Source organism: Staurois parvus, unplaced genomic scaffold, assembly GCF_062004578.1.
Source record: "Staurois parvus isolate SC_StPar_1 unplaced genomic scaffold, SC_StPar_1.0 ptg000318l, whole genome shotgun sequence".
Taxonomy (NCBI): domain Eukaryota; kingdom Metazoa; phylum Chordata; class Amphibia; order Anura; family Ranidae; genus Staurois; species Staurois parvus.
Genome location: NW_028318114.1, coordinates 3,287,960 through 3,310,042, shown reverse-complemented (window position 1 = coordinate 3,310,042; position 22,083 = coordinate 3,287,960). Strand labels below are relative to the sequence as shown.

General features: G+C 38.3%; 1 pseudogene; it reads left to right on the top strand.

Annotated features, from left to right (window-relative positions):
• The window catches only part of LOC149457497 (potassium channel subfamily T member 2-like), a 1,031,266-nt pseudogene that overhangs the window by 447,786 nt on the left and 561,397 nt on the right, over positions 1-22,083 (top strand).

The window sequence follows — 22,083 nt, the reverse complement described above, 5'->3', positions numbered from 1 at the left end:
CCTCCAGGATGGCACATCAATATGTGTCATTGCCAAACGTTTTGCTATGTCTCCCAGCACAGTCTCAAGAGCATGGAGGAGATTCCAGGAGATGGGCAGTTATTCTAGGAGAGCTGGACAGGGCTATAGAAGGTTCTTAACCCATCAGCAGGACCAGTATCTGCTCCTTTGTGAAAGGAGGAACAGGATGAGCACTGCCAGAGCCCTACAAAATGACCTCCAGCAGACCACTGGTGTAAATATCTCTGACCAAACAATCAGAAACAGATTTCATGAGCATGGCCTGAAGGCCCGACCTCCTCTAGTGGGCACTGTGCTCACTGCCCAGCACCACAGAGCTTGATTGGCACTTGCCATCGAACACCAGAATTGGCAGGTCCACCACTGTTGCCCTGTGCTTTTCACAGATGAGAGCAGATTCACCCTGAGCACATGTGACAGATGTGAAAGGGTCTGGAGAAGCAGTGGAGAACATTATTCTGCCTGTAACATCATTCAGCATAACCGTTTTGGTGGTGGGTCAGTGATGGTCTGAGGAGGCATATCCATGGAGGGACGAACAGACCTCAACAGGCTAGACAATGGCACCCTGACTGCAACTGGGTAACGGGATGAAATCCTTGGACCCATTGTCAGACCCCACATTGGTTCAGTGGATCCTGGGTTCCTCCTGGTGCATGACAATGCCCGGCCTCATGTGGCAAGAGCATGCAAGCAGTTCCTGGAGGATGAAGGAATTGATACCATTGAATGGCCACCATGCTCCCCTGATCTAAATCTAATAGAACACCTCTGGGATATCCTGTTTTGGTCCATCTGACACCACCAGGTTGCACCTCCAACTGTCCAGGAGTTCAGTGATACCCTGGTCCAGATCTGGGAGGAAATACACCAGTACACTATCCATCGTCTCATTAGGAGTATGCCCCGACATTGTCAGGCATGCATATGAGCACGTGGGGGCCATACAAACTACTGAGTACCATTTTTTCACTTTGATTTTTGGGGTGTCTTTGAATTCAGTCCTCTGTAGGTTGATAATTTTCATTTCTATCAAACAATGGGGCATTCTTACATTCCTAACACATTACCCAGTCCATATCAGTATAAATATCCAGCATGATATTTTTTCCCCATTGTGATCTGATGTGTTTTCAAAATGCTCCTTTAATTTTTTTTGATCAATATACTTATTGCCCATGGGAATATATTTTTCAGTGTGTTCACATACAGTCTTTTTGAAGAATTCCCATTTCTGTTCTGTGTTCTTCAATGTCAATATTCTCTCCCAATCTAAGTCTTGGAGAGCAGTCCTCATCCTTGGAAAATTTGCTCTCTTAAAATTAAGTCTTTTCATCTTTTCAGTATGTGTTTGTTGTTTACAGCTAACATTAAATGAAATCATGTTGTGGTCACTGCTACCCAGATGTTCTTTTATATAAACATTAGTAATAAGCATGTTTTAAGATTACCAGGTCCAGAAGAGCATCATTTTATAGTCGGATCTCTATGAACTGTACCATAAAATTGTCTTGTATTACGTTTAAACATGTTTGCCCTTTAACTGTTCCAGTAGTGCCAATACTCTGATTATTATCAGGATAGTTAAAATCACACATTATTATCACTGTCCCACTCCTTGAAGCCATTTCCATCTATGCAACGAGCTGAGTCTCCACCTCCTCATTAACACTCGGTGTCCTGTAACAAACTCCAATGATTAACTACCACATCCATATGCTGTTCCATCCATAATGCTACAGCCTCATCACACTCTCCATCAACCAGGTCCTCTTTCACACTTGCTCTGATATCACTTCTCACATAGAGACAGACACTGCCACCTTAACGTTTTACCCTGTCTCTCTGAAAGACAGCATATCCAGGAATAGTATTAGCCCAGTCATGTAAGGAATGAAACCAAGATTCATCAATACCTATTTTACTTGGCAGATTTCTGGCATTGGTGAATAGACACTTTAATTCATTATCACATTTTGCTCTTGTGTTTTGCATATCTTTTTTAATAGTATAAATAGTACTATAAATTCCAATGGTTGTTTGTAACATGGGAACATTCGTATTACCTGCCATAACCCTCCCGCCCCATCTATCCCCATTCCACCCTTCATTTCTGTTTGACCCTTAACTGACCTGTCTGCCCCACTGAATTCTAGTTCACCTTCCTCCTTGAATCCTAGTTTAAATGCTCCTCCAACCTTCCCATACATCCTCTTCCCAAGCACAGCAAACCCCCTTACTATGTGCACACCATTTTTAGCATATAGGTTGTACCCCAATGAAAAGTCAGACCAGTGCTCAAGAAACCCAAATCCTTCCCTCTTACACCAAGTCTTTAGCCATGTATTTGGTTCTCTAATCTCCCCTTGTCTTTCCTGTATTGCACATAGCGCAGGCAATATTTCATAGAATATTACCTTGTAGGTCCTTCCCTTCAACTTGCAGCCTAGTTATTTAAATGTATTCTTATGTAGCCTCCACCTTCCATGTATTCATTCATTGGTTCCAATGTGGACCAAGACAGCTGGGTCATGCCCATAACTTCCCAGTAATTCATCAACCCAGTCCACCCCATTCTGAACCCTGGCACCAGGGAGACAGCAAACCATTCGATTGAGGTGAACCTGATAAAAAATTGTTCTACAACAAATAAATGGGTATTTGACACACTCAGAGGAGGCTTGAGTGGCTTTTTTTAGCAGTGTAATAAAAGTCCTTATAGAATAATTACAAGGAGATGTCCATATGGTCCAGGTGTAGATCAATAATCATATGTGGCCAAAAATGCTTGGCTCAGTGGCTGCCAGCTTGAAAAGAGCTAGAAGGGACCTTGCAGGAATAATATGGAGAAAGAGGCATCTAAGTGCAGCATATATAAAACCATCTAATAAAGATAAAAGTAGGCAACTCACAAGAAAGCAGTGACAGAGCACGTTTAGATTGTAAGCTCTTATGAGTAGGGCTTTCTTAATCCTCTTGTTTGACTGTATTGTAGTTGTGTTGGCTCCCTTTATATTGTAAAGTGCTGTGCAAACTGTTGGCTCTATATAAGTTCTAAATAATAATAATAATTGTGATTGCAAAGTCATCCGCTATGGTCCGGACTACATACCGCTGTCACTGGATGTCAGGCTAATGTCTTTCGGTGGTGCTAGTGGCTCGCAGCAATTCCTATGGACACCAGGGAAGCAGGGCTGACGTCGCTTCTGGTAACATGAGTAGTGGGAGGTGGAGCACAGTTGGAGCATGCATGCTCCTTCTTCAGGCCGTATAGGAGGCCATCTACAGTATTTATGCAATTTCTTTTAGAAAGAGCAAATATGTATTGGTTATGGATATCAGTGGATTTGTAGATGTTTAATATACCATCCCCTAAGGTTGATTATGATGTCAGCCTTGTACTTCTTTATATTGTTGATAGATTGTTGAATATCATTTGAGATTAAATACACTATATTACCAAAAGTATTGGGACATCCCTCCAAATCATTGGATTCAGGTGTTCCAATCACCTCCATGGCCACAGCTGTATAAAATCAAGCACTTAGGCATGCAGACTGCTTCTACAAACATTTGTGTAAGAATGGGTCGTTTTCAGGAGCTCAGTGAATTCAAGTGTGGCACTGTGATAGGTTGCCACCTGTGCAATAAGTCCATCAGTGAAATTTCCTTGCTGCTAAATATTCCACGGTCAAGTGTTAGTGGTATTAAAACAAAGTAGAAGTAACTGAGAAAACAGAAACTCAGCCACAAAGTGGTAGGCCAAGTAAAATGAGAGAGCGGGGTCAGGGCATGCTGAAGCACACAGTGTGCAGAAGTTTCCAACTGTCAGCAGAGTCAATAGCTAAAGACCTCCAAACTTCGTGTGGCCTTCAGATTAGCACAACAACAGTACGTAGAGAGCTTCATGGAATGGGTTTCCACGGTCGAGCAGCTGCATCCAAGCCTTACATCACCAAGTGCAATGCAAAGGGTCGGATGCAGTGGCGTAAAGCACGCCACCACTGGACTCAAGAGCAGTGGAGACATGTTCTCTGGAGTGAAGAATCACACTTCTCTGTTTGGCAATCTGATGGACGTGTCTGTGTTTGCCAGGAGAATGATGCATTGTGCCAAGGGTAAAGTTTGCTGGAGGGGGATTATGGTGTGGGGTTGTTTTTCAGAGGTAGGGATTGGCCCCTTAGTTCCAGTGAAGTGAACTCTTAAGGCGTCAGCATACCAAGACAATTTTGGACAATTTCATGCTCCCAACTCTGTGGGAACAGTTTGAGGATGGCCCCTTCCAGTTCCAACATGACTGCGCATCAGTGCACAAAGCAAGGTCCATAAAGACATGGATGAGCAAGTTTGGGGTGGAGGAATTTGACTGGTTCTGACCTCAACCCTATAAAACTCCTTTTGGATGAAATGCAACAGAGACTGCAAGCCAGACCTTCTCATCCGATATCAGTGCCTGACCTCACAAATGCGCTTCTCAAAGAATGGTCAAACATTCCCATAGACACACTCCTGAACCTTGTGGACAGCCTTCCCAGAAGAACTGAAGCTGTTATAGCTGCAAAGGGTGGGGTAACTCAATATTGAACCCTACTGACTAAGACTGGGGTGCCATTAAAATTCATGTGCATGTAAAAGCAGGAGTCCCAATACGTTTGGCAACATAGTGTATACTGTATGTCATGCTTGTGTTTATATGGTCCTCTCTTAGTTCATATCCTGTCTTTCTGGGGTGAATTGGGTGTGGGAACTGAGGTGTGGTGATAGTGTGGAGCAGTTTCTTTTGCTTGTTGTTTTCTTTCTCCCCTTCCTTCCTTCTTTTTGTCTCCCAAACATCAATTTTTTTGGTATGCTTTGTATATTCTGTATTTTGATCGATATGACTCTGTATTTTTGTATTCTTGAACTTATCTATTTTGATTACATTATCATTATTGTTTTGTACAGCCATATCATCTATCTTCATAAGGGCGTGGATCCAGAAGAGATGAGAATATCATGAAACACGTTGATTCACTGTGCTATTTATCCGTTATTTTTTTTTTTTGAAACCTCTAATGAGTGTCCATTCTGTCAATTCTGATATGGTGATTTTTTTTTCTCTTTTGTACTTTCTTTTTAGCTGGTTTTTAACTTTGTAACCAAGTTTGATTGATTTTATTCTAGTATATGTCCTCTCTAAGCCACCTTTAAAGTCCCAACTCACTTTCTCCTCCTCCAGTTTGTGGGAGAATGGATTATAGGATTGCTAGCCACAAAAGGGATGGTGTCATTATTGGTTCTATCCTTAATTTGGTGCAGGTTATAAATTAATTTAAATGGTTGTCATTCTTGTTTTACAATGTCAGTTTCAAATATTGGCTAAACCTTAAGGGATTGCTTATGGTGGGTTTCTAAACCAGAGGAATTTAGGTTCTCAGTGAACACCATTATTGTAATGACAATAACTTGAACAAATATTAGTCAGTTGCTGTAATAGATAGCAGTTACTGAACAGAAGCAATGCCTGTCTGCATTTAAAACAACAACACAAAGATGTATGAATTTGTATTAAAAATTTATATTTTTTATTTTATAATAAATTATTTTATATGAGAAATGGTTGCATGTGACTTTGCCAGAACCTCATATGGTTTTATAAGTATACCTGTATGAAACTAATATACCAATGCTTCACTGTTTGTTTTGTTTTTTTTGTGTTTTCTAAAGCTTAGATGACTTGCTGAAATGTGGAGTGACATTTGCAGCTGATATGGTGGCTGTAGACAAAGAGAGCACAATGAGTGCAGAAGAAGACTATATGGTAGATGCAAAGACCATAGTTAATGTACAAACACTTTTCAGGTAGGTTCATGTTATGTGTATATGAAATGACTAGCAAATGTGTGTCCATTTGTTAAATAGTAGAAATGTAAAAAAAAACTGCTGTACAAAAACGTCAATATTTCAGCATGTCAGTAAGTAAAATAGATGGCACTATCACTATTATGATGTGTCGAGCATACATCAATGTCAGAATACTTACTATGTTACAGCATATTAGCTATCATCATGAGTACAGTATGACTGTGTCTCTCCCTACACAATTAGCATATCTATCCTTTAGAGGGCACAGATAACTAAATAAAATATATTTGCTATGGAGCAAACGTTATAGCAGCTTGTTCAATACAAAGAGAGGATGGGAACATACATTAATCAACTTTTTCCTCTCCCCTGTCAGTAAACTAGATGCTGTATTCATGCTTTCCTTTGGTGAAGGAAATAAAAACATGATATGTGTGTATAGTAATCTTCTCTCTGGACTAGGAAAGCTGCTACAAAGCTCATTCAATCCTGGACTAAAGCCAGTCATAGATGGATCAAACCTCAGCCAGTTCAGCAGGAACCACCCAAGATTTGATCCAGTCTATGGGCAGGCTGGTTGTACTGGTTTTCCATCAATCGACTTCAGTACAACCAGCCTGTTGGAAGTTTTTCATGTGATTACTGCCAAAGGCTATAGCTGCTAGCAGGGAGGACTGCCCATCGACAGAACACAATAGCGCTGCAGGATGGATTTCCCCATCGAAACTAACTGTAATGATGGGAGAATTGAGTGATTTTCTTTCCTGCAACCTATGGTTGTAGAAAAGAAAAATGCTTCATCTAAGGGCTGCTTTAGTTCTTTGGCACCCAGAGAAATAGATTGCAAAGTGCTCCCTAACCTAACCTTTTCCCACCCAGTCACTGCCCATAAATGGTGAGACAAGTGCAGATCTGGGAGGAGGTGCTCACAATACACTGGAGTGTTTGCTTTCCAAAATGTGGTCATTTGTTGGAATTTCCAACATCCTGCTGATGCAGGCCCTGTAGGGAAATTAGATACGCAATGTATGTATAATTTATGCTCCTTGAAAGCCCAAAGGTGTTTCTTGGATTCTAGGCCCCTCTATGTGGCTAGACTGTGAAAAAAATCTCACACATATGGTATCTTCTTACTTGGGAGGAGTAGCAGAATGTCTTTTTAGGTGTAATTGCAAGATTGCCTATGCAGTGTGTGATAAATAACTCACTGTCTATGCAGTGTGTGAGAAAAATTAATTTTAAAATATGAAATACAAGTTCCAAAATCCACCATGCCTGTTACTAAATCCCACGTGTTGTCTACCTTACAAAAAGGGTTCATTTGGAGGTATTTGTACTGTCCTGGCATTTTAGGGCCTCAGAAATTGAGAGGCTGTCAGTACATCAGGACTGATCATTTTCATTCATGTACCATAGCTTAGGCACTCTATAACTTTCACACAGAGTAAGCAATATACATTGATTTTTTTTTTTAAACCAAAGAAATATATCAGGTTAATTTTTGACCTACATTTTTGAAGAATGCAAAAAAAATTGCAAAATTTTATAACAGAAACTAAGAAAAATATGTCTTTTTCTTCAGACTTCTTTGTCTTTTTTTCTTTATATAGCAAAAAGTAAAAAAAAAACAGTGGTGACTAAACATGCTCAAAAGAAAGTTCTATTTGTCTCAAAAAAATGCTAAAAAATGTTATTCTTGTACAGTGTTGTATGACTAAGTAATTGTTATTCAAAGTGTGAGAGCACTGAAAGCTGAAAATTGGCCTGGGCAGGGAGGGGGTGAAAATGTTCAGTATTGCGGTGGTTATGTGGATCATCCTTTGCAGGACCAGACCACAATGCATAAATAACTGTCCACTGGCCTTAAAGGATAAGTTCACTTTTTCGGGCAGAATTTCATATTCATAATAAATAGCAGTGTTTTCCAGTGCCATTTCTCGCCCAGCCATCCCATGCTTTTTTTCTCACTTACCTAATCCACAAGAAGTTTACTTTTTTGTCAGTTTATTTGAATGTTTGAACGGATGTTTAGATTGCATCATTTCCTGTAGATGATATCTCAGCATTCACTTCCAGTAGGTCACTTCCCAGAAGCCTTCACTTCCTTGATGCATCACAGAAGGAGGTGTGATACCACTCTGAAACACACCTGCCTTATTATAATACTACCTTCTTATACAATATGATTGTACAATCTACTTTAGATCTCCCATCAGCTATGTAGTACAAGGGTAGAAAAAGTGCAGTGCAACTATTGTGTATAACTCACAATAAATGTGCAAAGAAAACTATAAAAGTAAACAATGACAAACACATGTAAACACATAAAACACAATTGGTGCTAAAACTGATGATATATCTCGATAAAGTGCAATAAATCCCAACTTCCCTGGTACATACAATGCTTAATATTTCGCAATTCCCCTATAAGCTTCATAAATACTATAAACAACACATGTAAACACATACACATGAAACTAATGTAAACAAATACAAAATTCATAAAAGTCCCAAAATATCCAGTGAGAGATTTCTTTCTTCAAAGGATTGTGTTCAGTGACATGCATAAGTCATGCATGCTCAATATATACTTACTGATGTGCTCCACCACAGTGAACCATCACCTTCCCATGCTGCCGCTTACTTCAAGGTTTGACCCACACAAAGGTAAGGTCCAACACACTTTCCCAAACTTATTAAACCTATAGTGTTGGGAATTTTATTTTAGTGTTGGGAATTAGGTAATTGTAGGTGTATAAATGTGGCCATACCCTATAGAATATGATTGTAAACTCTCTGTACATTCTCCTTTAAACTTACCAAAACTATATAATAGGAGGATACACCATCTATCCAATCACTCTGTATCCAATTAAGCAGGCCTTTGCACTGCATCAGGGGTGTTCCATGGGCTGAAAGCGGCCCCAGGGAGTTTAACATGCAGCCTGAGCCCCTCTGAAGGGGTAGCCAAAAAAATGCAAGTGTGAAGAGATGCTGTGAAAAAATAGTTGATGAGTGAAGGGTGTGTCCTAATGAGGTCAGTACAGAATGTGTGTGCTAATGTAATCTGCTTCCTGGACATACTGGCTCCTCCGTCCTAACACACCAGGAAGTGAAAAAGTTTTCTAAGAAATATAGCCAGGGCTAAGACAAGGCCTTGTTCTCCAAATCAAAGAGAGCTTGTATTTCCTGTAACTGAGGTACATTACTTGTATATTTGTACATACTGTAGGAGAGCTGGATTTTGGAAAACAAAGGTGAACTTAGCCTTTAATGTTACCACATTTTGGTCCATAGAAGACTGAATTATATGGGGGAATTAGCAAAATAGTTAATCTAATGGGACTTACTCATAGTGGGCAGCACAAACAAACCAGGTTTTCATTAACATTATGATAACTAAAGCAATACCTCAAATGCACGTTTTGTTCTTCAGTTGGTTCTTTTTATAGTAATTATGTAATTATGTCAGACAATGCATAGCAAATTTATTGATAAATGAAATAGGTTTTTTTTGTATGTTTTTTTTTGTGTTTGTGTGTATTTTTGCAATGCAACAAAAACGAATTAATCAGCATGGACAGACATTAGAAAAGTTACATATGAATAGTAAAAAAAAAAAGAAATAAGAAGAAAAAAGGCAGACAAATAAGAAGAGTGAACAAATAAAATGAATTAGCATTGCTAATTGTTTATAAGTATTTAAATAGGAGTCAATTTTGAGAGAAAAAAAAAATTGCTTTTATTCCATTTATTTTGACAATTTCAGTTTTTAAATAAGCCTTTAAACTGAATAGCATTATTGCCTTAAGAACTAGAGTCCTGGGCTTGAGTCCAACCACACCACATTTTTCTTTCTCTCTCCATGTTGTTGTGTTTTCTTCAGGTTTTCTGTTTTTGTTCCACAATCCAAAAACATATTATTAGAATGTGTGTTTTCTCTGCAAGGTGGTCCGTATAGTAAGTCCTATATACTATGTGTATGTATGACTGCATTTTGACCGTATCTTAAAATCCAAAAACAATATATGGTGGCTCTCTTACCTACCAATACCAATCTCGACTCTGTTTATCCAAGTACAAATAATCATAATTTTCCTCAACTTTCCAGATGAGCAAAAACTCTATGTGAAATATATACTTTATTAAAACGTGTGCATAAACAGGCATACATTTAAATGTGCTAACTTATTTTAATTCTTAAAGTCCACTTATGGTGATAATTTGTGAATAAATAATAAACACAATAAAGTTAAACTTCAGGTATTTCTTGTCCTCTACCACTATGAAGTGTATTCCACCCAGTGCTCACAAAGTGCTCACTCACTAGATTTTTCTTACCTCTTTTTTACTAGAAGGTCAAAAAGCACTTTGCATCAGTACCAAGCTCTCTCCTCGCTCTCCAAAATGTGCAAGGACCTTGGAGGTACAACTATTCTTTATCTCCTCATAGGTTGTCCTCCTCCCCACCACATCACCAACATGTGCACGCAAACCAAAAGGGGACTCCTAGTGTAGCATTTATTGAAAGATTATGTTGCCATAAAATATTAAACAAATTATGCTCAAATGTATTAGTGCCCGAAAAGGCAACAAAATAACCAGCCCAGGGAGCTACTTACCAGGACCTATATTCTTCACCAATCTAAAATCAAAGAAGCTTTCTAGATTGCAGCATGCCACTTTTTACCAACTAAGCTTGTTCAAGCAACTTCAGCTTGTTCATTTAAGCTTTTTTTTTTTTTTTTTTTTTTTTCAATTAAGCTTTGACAATAAAACCTGGAAGCTGATTGGTTTACATGCAATATACCCCAATGTTTTGTTTTAACCTTTTATTGTTGTTTGAAGTTTTGGTTTTATCTTTTGATGACGTTTCATATCAATCTTATTCATGGTATACTAGCTTGTAAATCTATCTTTATTTTATAATTGCTGCAATGTACAATTCCTTAATGAATTCACTTTGACAAAAATATTAAATAACTTATTTGAATTTTTAAATAAACAAACTAATGATTTAGGTAGCTGGAGGATTATACATGGCTTCAGTAATGCCAGCTATTTTATGTGCTTGAATTATAATTATTATTGTAGTTTGTTTTGCTACCATGGCAGAGATAACACAACACTGACAGTTTATACGTCTGGATTATTTTCTGCTGCCAGTATGCATTTCCTTCTATAACCTTTTAATTTACTTTTGTGGTACTAATTGCAGAAATGTGGAAACTCCTATATGGGTTATTGTTTTTACTGTCAATCATTTTATTGGTCTCTCACTCAATAACTTGTTTTACTTTACTACATTATAACAGTAATAATACAGACAGATACTGTTCGCATCAACATGTTTATTACCACATAAAGTCTGCAGCTAAGTGCGCTGACTAACTTGAAATATGGAAGAACAAAACACAGATTATATTACTGCAATGTTTCGTTTAATTATCTTTCTTCAAATTAGATTCTAAACTTTCCAAACATTGTCATATTATGTATCTACATTTATAATGCAGTCCCTAAGTAGACTTCAGTATTATAGATAAGGGAAAATGGCTGAGGGACCAGCACAAACGGATAGATGATTAAAAGGATTAAAATGATAAACACACAGCTTTCATTTTGTAAAAAGCCAATTCTGTTTTACAACTCCAAAAATACAAAGTCCTCACTATTGAAAGTATTCTTTATTTAACTCCTTTGCAACATAATATGACTGTCAAAAGGCTGTTATATTTTTAGGATGTTGTGGGGAAGTTTGCTTTCATAAGGCATTCAGGGTAACAGTTGTCCATCTGACTGATTTCCCACCATTTTGGCACTGGTTTCACTCCGCAGAGCTTGTGGTGTGGTACCAGTTAAACCTCTTCTGTTATCTCTCTGATAAGAAATCACTGACACAAATGGTCTTTTATTTGTCTGTAAGAGTATCTGTCCCCTTTCACTCCCAATGTAATAGGACATTCTTCCCAATGACTAGCAAGTGGCGTAATGGGTACCGTCTCCCATAAACCACAAGTGTAAGGTAGTCATTCATACAGTGACCACTGATGTAAGTAGACAGTTTTCCAGTGACCAGCAATGTCAAGGGGCATTTGATCATTTACCACAAATGTAGGGGGCACAACACTGATTGCCAATGTAGGGAAGATTACTTCACTTACCTCCAATATGAAGGAAAATGCCAGTGTTTTCATAGCTTTCCTGCCAGCTATTGCAATATTTTTCTCATGTCATGATTATTGCTGAAAATGATTTTTTTTTAGTGGATGGGAGTTAAAATGTATCCCTTCTGGATATACCAAAAAACATATGCTTTTATTCTAAAATAATACATTTTAACAATAATTCTCAGAGACTATTTATTTCTAGGGTTCATCCAAGGTAAAAAGGTTTGGACAAACTGATATTGATGAACTTCAAACTACATATTAAATAATATGAAATCAGCACTTGGGAAACTTCCCCAAAAGATCAAAACACTCCAGCAAAAAGTTCCCCAAGTATGTACAATATATTCCAAGTGCTTAGAGACAATTCCTTAACAACCGCAAATTGTCCATGTCAGTAACCAAAAATCTTCAAGTTGTTTTCCATATGGTGCTTCATAAAGAATTTTATTAAATGCTCACCAGACAGTTAGACCCTTTATAACAATGGGTCGGGTCCTGTTAAGCTTGTGCAATTATGAAAATAACTACTAGGTGTCACACTCCACCCTCAGCAACCAACATTTTTAAGATTACCAACTTCTCACTCCCTCTCAAAAGTGCATAAAACAAACAAAACACACTAGTAGTGCAGTATTATATAGATAAACCAACAAAACCACTTGTGCTCACATAAAAGGTGCAAGTGCAATCTAAAAATCCACAATTTGATGCTCAGTCTTCCTATCCACCACCATGTGTGCACCTCATGCAATGGATTCTCTCCAGATAAAACAACTTATAATCTTTATTGGTCCTCAGACTTCCTTTAGTTCTCCCATGTACCTCATAAAAGAGACTTCTCCAAAGTATAATATTGTTTAAAACCACCGCTTTATTGGTAAAAATATGTTTACATGTAAAAAGACAATTTCAAAGGCAATTCTACCACATCATAGATGGAGGAACCACAACTTCTGCTCATACTGATGCAACTTCTGGTTTCCAAGGTGAAGTCACTTCCCCCAACGTACCTTTTGTTGTGTAGAATTTTTCATGACCAATGTGCACAGTTTTCTTAAATCAGTCTCTGGGAGCAAGCAGGCACTGCAAAAATGATCTCACTGCTTCTTCCAAATAAAACAATAACTCTATAGTACAGCACTGCTCACTATGAACTAGTGCACTAAATAACTACAAACACTTGTGTATTCAGATGCATTACACAATCAGAATCAAATTGTACATGTGCTGGTGTTTATATAAAAAAGATAAAGAAAATAAAATAAAACTGTGATGGCTATAAGAAAAAAGTGCTATAATAGCAACCAACAATGTGCACATACTTATATAAAGAAAATGCAGCGCTGTGTGATGTTACTATATTGCGGGCAGATATAAATAATAAATGAAACCAAAGCAAATGAATAAATGAATGAATCAATCAATCAATAAATAAATCACAGTCCAGTAATGGTGCTCGCTGATTCCCAGTACAAAAGTTAGAAATGCGCACTAACCAGAAACGTATTAATAATACGCATGTGTATATGATATCATGGAGATTCCCCTCTCTTTTCTGGTCTGGTAATGGGCAGGAGCTGAAGATAGTAGAGATGAAGTGCCCTCGTGTGGCGAAATGGAGGTCCAGCAGGTCACAAAAATCCTTACAGAAGTGTGTGAAGTGAAAAATTCCTCCTCTCAAAGGCTGGTTCAGGGATCAATCTGGGTCTGCAGAAGCTGAAAACGCTCATCACAGAAGACACAGGAAAAAACCCATAGTGTAGTAGGTTGATGAAAATGATTTTATTCAAGAAAAACAGGAGTGTTCAGAAAAAACTCACAATGGTGCCAGGTTTAATCAAATAACTGACCCTTTAAGATTAAAGATGGCCACCGGGCCTCCACATGGCACCGACAGCATAGTGGCAATGGTGTCCTGGGCTCCACTGACGCGTTTCGTGCGCACGCACTTTTTCAGAGGTAGAGCTGAGGAACTGGTCCAGGCATGTAACAGTTAAGGAATGTGTTTAATTTTAGCTAGTTGTTAAAGATCCACCAGCTGCTGGCATCCTTAGTAACCAGTAAAAAGGGGGTTGGTAGGGAGGTGGCGGTCACCGCATCCTTAATGACTCCCTCACAAAGCACCTTGTCCCTGTGTTGATGAGGACAAGGGTCTCTTCTCCACAACCCTGGACCGGTCATTGAGGGGACCAAGGGGGCCCCAAGATCCTAGCCCCCCCCATGTGAATAAATATGGGGTACATATGGGGTACCCCTACTCATTCACCCACAAAATGTACAAGGTAAACAAAAACAAAATGACGGGTTTTGACAAATCTTTTAATAGAAAAAAAAAGCCAAAAAACCCCCAATAAATGTTCTCCAAAGTAAATCCAGGATCAATCATGATGAATGCTGGCCATCAACCCTCACAAAATGAAGGCCAAGGCCACTTGGTGACATCATTGGAGGTTTCCACTATTCACATTCAACATAGGAGGTTTTCACCACTATTCACGCATTAAAGATCAAGCAGGGAGCAGTGCTACACTCTTTTGTATTATAATTCATCTATTTGGCCTAGGAATACATATCAGCAGCCCCTGAATAATTATGATAATAGCATTTTTAGGGTTTATATTATATTGCATGTTTTCATTAATTTTAGTTGTAGTAGCATGGTGATATTTGCATATATAACAATACAATATTTAATTTTTACTTTAGAACCCCTAGTGAATCAACAATAGAATATGGATGTTAAATGACTGGAACAAAATGGCTTTGTTTGCAGATGATAGCTTGTTATACATAACTTCCTCAGCACGTCGCTCTTGCAAATTTATTGGCACTAAAGAGTTGCATCTTTATCAGGCCTCCATGTAAACCAGACTAAGTCTAGTAACAGGAACTAAGATTAGGAAAATGGGGGCATGACTAGGAAGAAGAAAGTTCAAAACTAACTTTAGAAAGTATTATCTTACAAAAATAATAGTGGATGACTGGAACATTTTTTTAGAAGAAATAGTGAATTAATCAACATAAGTACATTTGCACATGCTTGGAATAAACATTTAACTATACCTAAAAAAAGTTAAAGAAAAATTATAAATAAACCAAAATCTTAAAAAAGAGAGCAGATTGACTAGAACAGTTTATGTCAAAAGGAAAGAATGCAGATAAAAAGTAGCTAAAAATTGCTGCCTATGATGCACACCTAATTTGAGACGCTAATATAATTAATTTTTCAATACGTGAGGGATTTTGGCAGTGTGTATTATTTTGCTGCATTTTCACTGTGCACACTGTATATTTATAACTTTATATTTGCTGAGGCATCAGTACGTTTCTTTGCCCTTGTTTGTGATTAATTATTTTGAGTTACATTTCTTTAATTTGGTATTTTATCCAGTTGTTACTCGGTGTTCTCAGGTCTATTTTTGCATATACCTTTTGATTCATTTTTTTTTTAGTAGGTACACAGAAGAATATTTGTACTGGTTATAATGTCTTGCAATTCTCTAAAGACATACTACAAAATAGTGCCATGAAAATTCAGTTGTCTGGCAATTAAATATGTTCTTAATAGGAGAGATGGATTTGCAAGAGTACATGATTGACATTAGATGGATTTGTAAATTTCTAGTTTCGTCTTGGTAGAATGTGGCATTAAATGCTATTAGAACACTGTGTTCTTAGGATTGCAGTTGAGAAAAAAGTATTTCATTGTGAGGTAAACATATAATAAACAGCAAATGTTGTTCAAGAAGTGTTTCATTCTAACTGCCCTCAGTGTGGTGAATAATATTCCCTGCACACAATGATTTATTATTTAGATTTAAACATCAAACATTTCTGCTTGCAAAAATAGCAATTTTTCAATTTAGTCATTTAGTAAGTCTGCCACCTGTTACTTGAAAATGAGGTTTTATGTGTCCTTTGTAGTGTAAAATCATTTGCCTATTTGCTTTGTTCAGTTTAACACTTTTACCCCTGAATAGTACAAAATAAATATAACAACTCTGGATTTATTTACTGTACCATGCTAGTTTATTTTAACAGTTGCGTTTATTTAAGTATTTACATAAGTAAAACAAAGCAAGGTACATAGTACCATGCTAGTTTAATAACCACATAAACAACTAATGGATATGGCAATGCAACTATCATGAAAGGTGAATAGTACGTTCCATCCAAGAATAGACAATGTTAGAAGAAAATTGATACTGTTCAGTAAAATTCCTGGGTGGCTTGCTCCTTAAGCTCTTCTGCATTAGCGTGCAATGCTTAGACTTAATAAGCAATAATACTCACCCCTAACCATCTTCTGGATGAAACCTACTTGCAGTATAGTCATTAGTCAAACTGTAAAAGCCTGATCGAAGGTACATGTATACCACGTTTTATTGCTATGCATCTGCTTACTCTTATAATGTTGACTTACCTCGGAGCCTGCTGTTGCTTGCTGCCTTCTCTGACCTTCAGCTTGTCTCTGGCTACATTTGTCTGCCCAAAGAACTGACTGCACTGACTCACACTGAAGCTTGTTGTAACTCTGCTCTGCTCATTCCTGCTCTAAAATTTTAATTTGAGTTTGGCTTTACTTGAAAAAATCAGTTTTCACATTTTGGGTGATACCTAGTCTTGTGGTTTGGTGCTGTCAAAAGTGAAACATCCACACCTTCAGTCTCACTGGAGAAGACTAAACACATCATAGCTGTTCTTTAGTGAGAGCCCTCTGCTGGTGAAACAGGATCCACTCTATTTTATGTCATTAATATATAAAACCACATTGCACAAACAACCACAAGAAAACATTTTATGCTGAGGTAATGTGGAATAAATGCACATCCCTTCTCCATCACACCTATTATTCATTCATTACACATAGAGGGTGTGCCTAATGGTTAATAAGTTGTGGTTTTCATAGCAACATCAGCAGATGGCACACGAGGCAAGCAACATTATGGAGAGGTATCAGTTGACAGCTTATATTAATTAATATTGTAAGATCTTTGTCCAAAAACAATGGATTCTTTGGTGTTATACACTGTAAAATCCTGGCTGACAAGACTGCCTATTTTTAATGTGGAGGTATTCCTGTAGGAGCCAGCAGTTAGAAAGGTCCCTAAGGTATTTTCCCATAGTTTTGCCTTGCATCCAAGCACAAAGCACAGCCACTTTATGGCTCAGTAAACTGTCCAGGGGTGTTCTTTTTGGTGTTTTTATTTTTAGGGGTAACTTGGATAGGGATTGGGGATGAATGGGATGCTCCAAAAAGAACTACATACAAGATGAAGACATTAACTTTCTTCTGCAGCACTTTAAGCACAGTCCTTGTAGTGGCCAGTAATGGACTTAGTTCAGTTGAAGCGACAAAGGCACAAACGTCTTTCTTTAACCAACGTGAGCAGAGTCCTTTTAACACAGAACAAGATTGAATAAGCTCTTTAGTATACCAGCTGGTTTTCCTGCACTCTCATCTGACTCTCAAGCACCAGAGGGGTAGCAGCCCACAGTCTCTAAGAACTCTCACAGTCTGAACTCACAAATGTCTTCAGAAGAATGGAGGCCTCCTTCCAATGTCCTCCAGACACCTCTACTAGTGATCCCAGACCATACCCCACAACAAAAAGTCCCTTAGTTCCTCTCCTAGGGTGTCTGCCTTCTTGATGAAATAGTAAAGCAGACAGGCACCTTTAGACAATATTGTGTATGTTATTTTCTGCACACAAGCGTGTGAATAATTAAAGCAGCAAGCATGACGTGACAAAAATAACTCAAATGTGTATATAAGAATATATGCTGCACTATCTCCAATAGTTTATCTGTGAGTGTTAACCAATGTCTGTAAACTGATGTTGTATGTGTTTTCAGCAATCATCCAATAATCAGAAAATATGACAAATTCTTTTAAATATCGTGCCTGGGGTGTCCCCTTAAACTACCTGCAAAGTTGCACATCTGTACAATGTATAAAACCTGCTGCAGCAGGACTGATACATATAGCACAGTGGCTAAATGGTTAGCACTTCCACCTGGCAGTACTAGGGTCGTTGGTTCAAATCCCAGCCATGGCACCTCCTGCCTGGAGTTTGCATGTTCTCCCTGTGCCTGCGTGGGTTTCCTGCAGGTACTCCAGTATCCTCCTACACTCCAAAGACATACTGGTAGGTTAATTGAATCCTGTCTAAATTGGCCCTAGTATGTGTATGTATGAAGGTAAGTTAGGGACCTCAGATTGTATGCCCCTTGAGGGTTAGGGACTGATGTGAATGTATAATATATATATGTAAAGCACTGCGAAAAATTGACAGTGCTATATAAGTACCTGAAATAAATAAAATATATATCTTTTTTAATGATATTTTGATAGGAAAAAAACAATGTCCCCCACGATCCATACCAGACCTAAAGGGTTAATTCTTTAGGTTAGGAGGGACCCCATAGTAATTTTTGTTTTTTTAAAGTGTGTGGGGTCCCCCCTAAATTCCTACCAGATCATTGATCTGAGCACAGGCCTGACAGGGTATGGAAGGGTGAGGGCAAATGAGACAAATGAGTGCCCCCCCCCACGGCTCCCAGGCCACGTGCCTTTGGCATGGGCCTCTTCCCCACAACCCTTGCTCGATGGTTGTGGGGGTCTGTGGGGGGCAGGGGAGCTCATTAGCATCAGGGTACCACTTTAAATAAGGGGGCACCCTGATACTTCTCCCCCTTGTGAATGAGTAAGAGGTTCTTGTACCCCTACCCATTCACTAAAGGGTTAAATTTAGTAAAAAATAAAGAGATCAGTCTTTTGAAAAAAATCTTTATTGAACAAACAAACAAAACCAAGCTCTTGCCGCAATCTGACATTTGCTGATCAGATGTCAGCAATTTTAGCGGAGCTAGCGGTGATGTCACCATTAGCTCTGCCCAATTGTGCTGTGATTGGCCAAAGCATTGTACCAGACCTGCGGTCAGGTGCATTGCTTTGGCCAATCACAATGCACTGTAAGAGTGCAGTGCATTGTGGGGTGCAGTGGGTGAACAGCTCACTGAACTGCTTTACCATTTATGTGTGCCGAACACACAAACGGCTGATGTTCGAGTCAAACTTACGTTCAACTCAAACATCCAGGCTATTACTAGTACCTGGTCTATATTTTAATTATTATTTTGGGACTAATTGAGGATATGCGGATGGAAGGGGATTTGGGGAATGCGGTTTTATGGTTCTGAAGTTTTTTTGCACTTTGTTTTGACATTTTATTAATTGTTTTTTAAACAATTAATACAATACAGTGTGGTTATCTGATAAAAAGAAGCTGACAAACGATGCTACTAAATTGCTTTGCCACTGGCAAATTAACATAAAGTTGAGGGCTGTAGCTGGAATTTTAACCTTCTTTAACTTTTACATCTGTTGTGGCTCAGTTCAGGCCTATTACTGCTAGAATAAAAAAATCAGGTATTACAGCAAAAACTACCTTTCTTCAAATTGAAAAGAATCATATTGGGGTGCTGCTGCTTTATTTAAGCCAAATTAGTGTAAAAGTTAAAAATATTAATTTCTCATTCAAAATATGAAACATGGTAACCATACAGGTTATGGTGACATGGAACTAAAACAATCAGACAGCATTTACTCTAATCAGGGCCTTGCACATAAAAACCTTTTTAAACAGACAGTATACAAAAGTCTCAATCCATCGCATATCTCAAACAAATGTTTTATTCCTCATATCAGGACAGTAGATGAAGCCATGCAAATCATTACTTTACCCCCCCCCCCCCCCGATAGTTTCCCGCTATAGACTTTAATGGAGTTTGCTGCCAAGCTTTGGGTTTTTTGAATTTCAAGCAAGAGACTAACCAAACTCCTCCCACTGTGACTTGAACCCAGAAAGATTCACTCTGAACCACTACCAGGCTTTAACTGTAGAATAATTATCTGTTAGGGAAGTTTGCTCTTTCTAATTGCTCTGATCACCAATGTGACAATAGATGAAAGTGAGGAAGTGAGAAAGTGGGGATAAATCCAAAGTTTTGAGTTGCCAGCAACACAGGATTAGAGGGAAATCTTCCAAATGGGACACCTGTTCCTGTAACAACTGCTTAAAAGGGAATTTCAATTAATGTTGAAAAAATATCATTTGACTTCCTGTTGAGTCCCTCCCCTACTATTCTAAAAAAAAAATGGCTTTGATATTCTTTAACAATTTCCTAACGACTGTTTGTGTGTATCTATACAGTATGTTCTTTTATGCTTTTCTAAATAATATTTATTTTATTTATTTATAAGAGTGATTTTTGCATATCCTATATTTGAAAAGTGAATTTAAATATACTGTATACTGTATGGAACATATATCTTTGGGATACAGGTCCTGCATTTTTTTTGTCTCCCGTCAATGCAACAGTGTTGTGCTGCAAAGCTGTGATGAGAGTTTTAGAACACTTTTACCAGACTTTTGGAATCATAACCAATTGCAAAATTTTAGACTACAACCCATCTTAATCTTAATACTAGAGCCCCCTCAAATTCAGGTAAATAAATAGTTTTTCTGCATTTTTGTCAGGCTTTCATTTCCTGTTAATCATATTTCTTTTGGGCATTCATCGATTTTATCTGTTTTTAACCATGAATAAATTACCTTTTTCAGTTCCTCACGCAATTGATAAGCTGAAACACAATTCATTCAAATATTACAAAAAAAAGAAAAAAAAAAGAAAGAAATTGAATTTTCATCACTACGACAGAAACAATTGAGTACTGACGTGATACTTTTTTTATTTGCATTAACATATAATTTTGAGGACAAGCTTTTGGGGTATGTCCCCTTCTTCAAGGTCCAGGCAGTACTACTATGCAAAGTTTTAGCAGAATGTTAGAAGAGATGTTGAAAGGGGGAGGAAAAAAAAAAAAAACAGAAAGAAACACACACAAACAAAATGTACGCAGCAATGGTTATAAGACTAGGATTAGACTAGAGATAAGACACAGCAAAAGCAAAGACTGGGGGGGGGGGACAACACTCACAGAGATTGCCCCCCCCCAGTCTTTGCTTTTGCTGTGTCTTATCTCTAGTCTAATCCTAGTCTTATAACCATTGCTGCGTACATTTGTGTGTGTTTCTTTCTGTTTTTTTTTTTCCTCCCCTTTCAACATCTCTTCTAACATTCTGCTAAAACTTTGTGTAGTAGTTGTCACAAGTTAGCCTGCAGCCTCCTGTTGCTTTGTCTTACCTCCTTGCTGTTTGTGTTTCCTTCACATGTATGTCTCTCTCTGCTCACCTATGTGTGTCGTCTGCTATTTCCTGGGTTTTATGTTCTTCCCTTTCATCACTTCCTGGCCCGCCTCCTTGTCTGCCTATCTATTTAAGACATGCTCAGTCTATCCCACATTACCTGAGCAACGTTTGTTGTCTGTGCTCCCCAGTGTTCTTCCGAGTATCCGTTCTAGTGTTTCTGTGTATCGACCCCGTCTTGTCCTTGACTTCTCTCCTACATTGTCTACCTGTGTACTGACCCCGGCTTCGTTCCTGACCTTGCTTGTCTTCTGCCTGTCCTGACTTCGGCTTGTCTCCTGGATCTCCTAGTCTACTCCCACTGCACCCTGCTCCCGCTAGCGGTCTCTTCTACCACTGCTGGTTGTACCTGGGGGCTGCGACCTGGTTCCAGCCTTCTCCAAGTCCATCCCCACCATCAGGGGCTCTGGTGAACAAGCAGGCTGGGGCTTAGACCCTCCTTGAGGGTCTTCTGGCAGACCCCGAATCCCTAGTTTGTTGTTTCTCTCTCTATTTTCTTGATCTTCCAATTTATATGATAGCTTCCTTTGTTCTCTCCTCTTCCATCTGCATTTCTAATTTAATAATTGTTTGAGCATGCACCTCCATTTTTCCCTTCATTTCTCGGCATAAGCTAATACTCATCTCACATCATTATGTAATAATGCCATAATAACACCATTTCATTCTTCATTGAGTGCTCTAATTTTTGGAACATTTCTGCAATTTCCATTTTTGTGAGCAGTTGTGACATTGCTCCTTGTTCTTCCGTGGTTCCTTTTCCTATTACACTT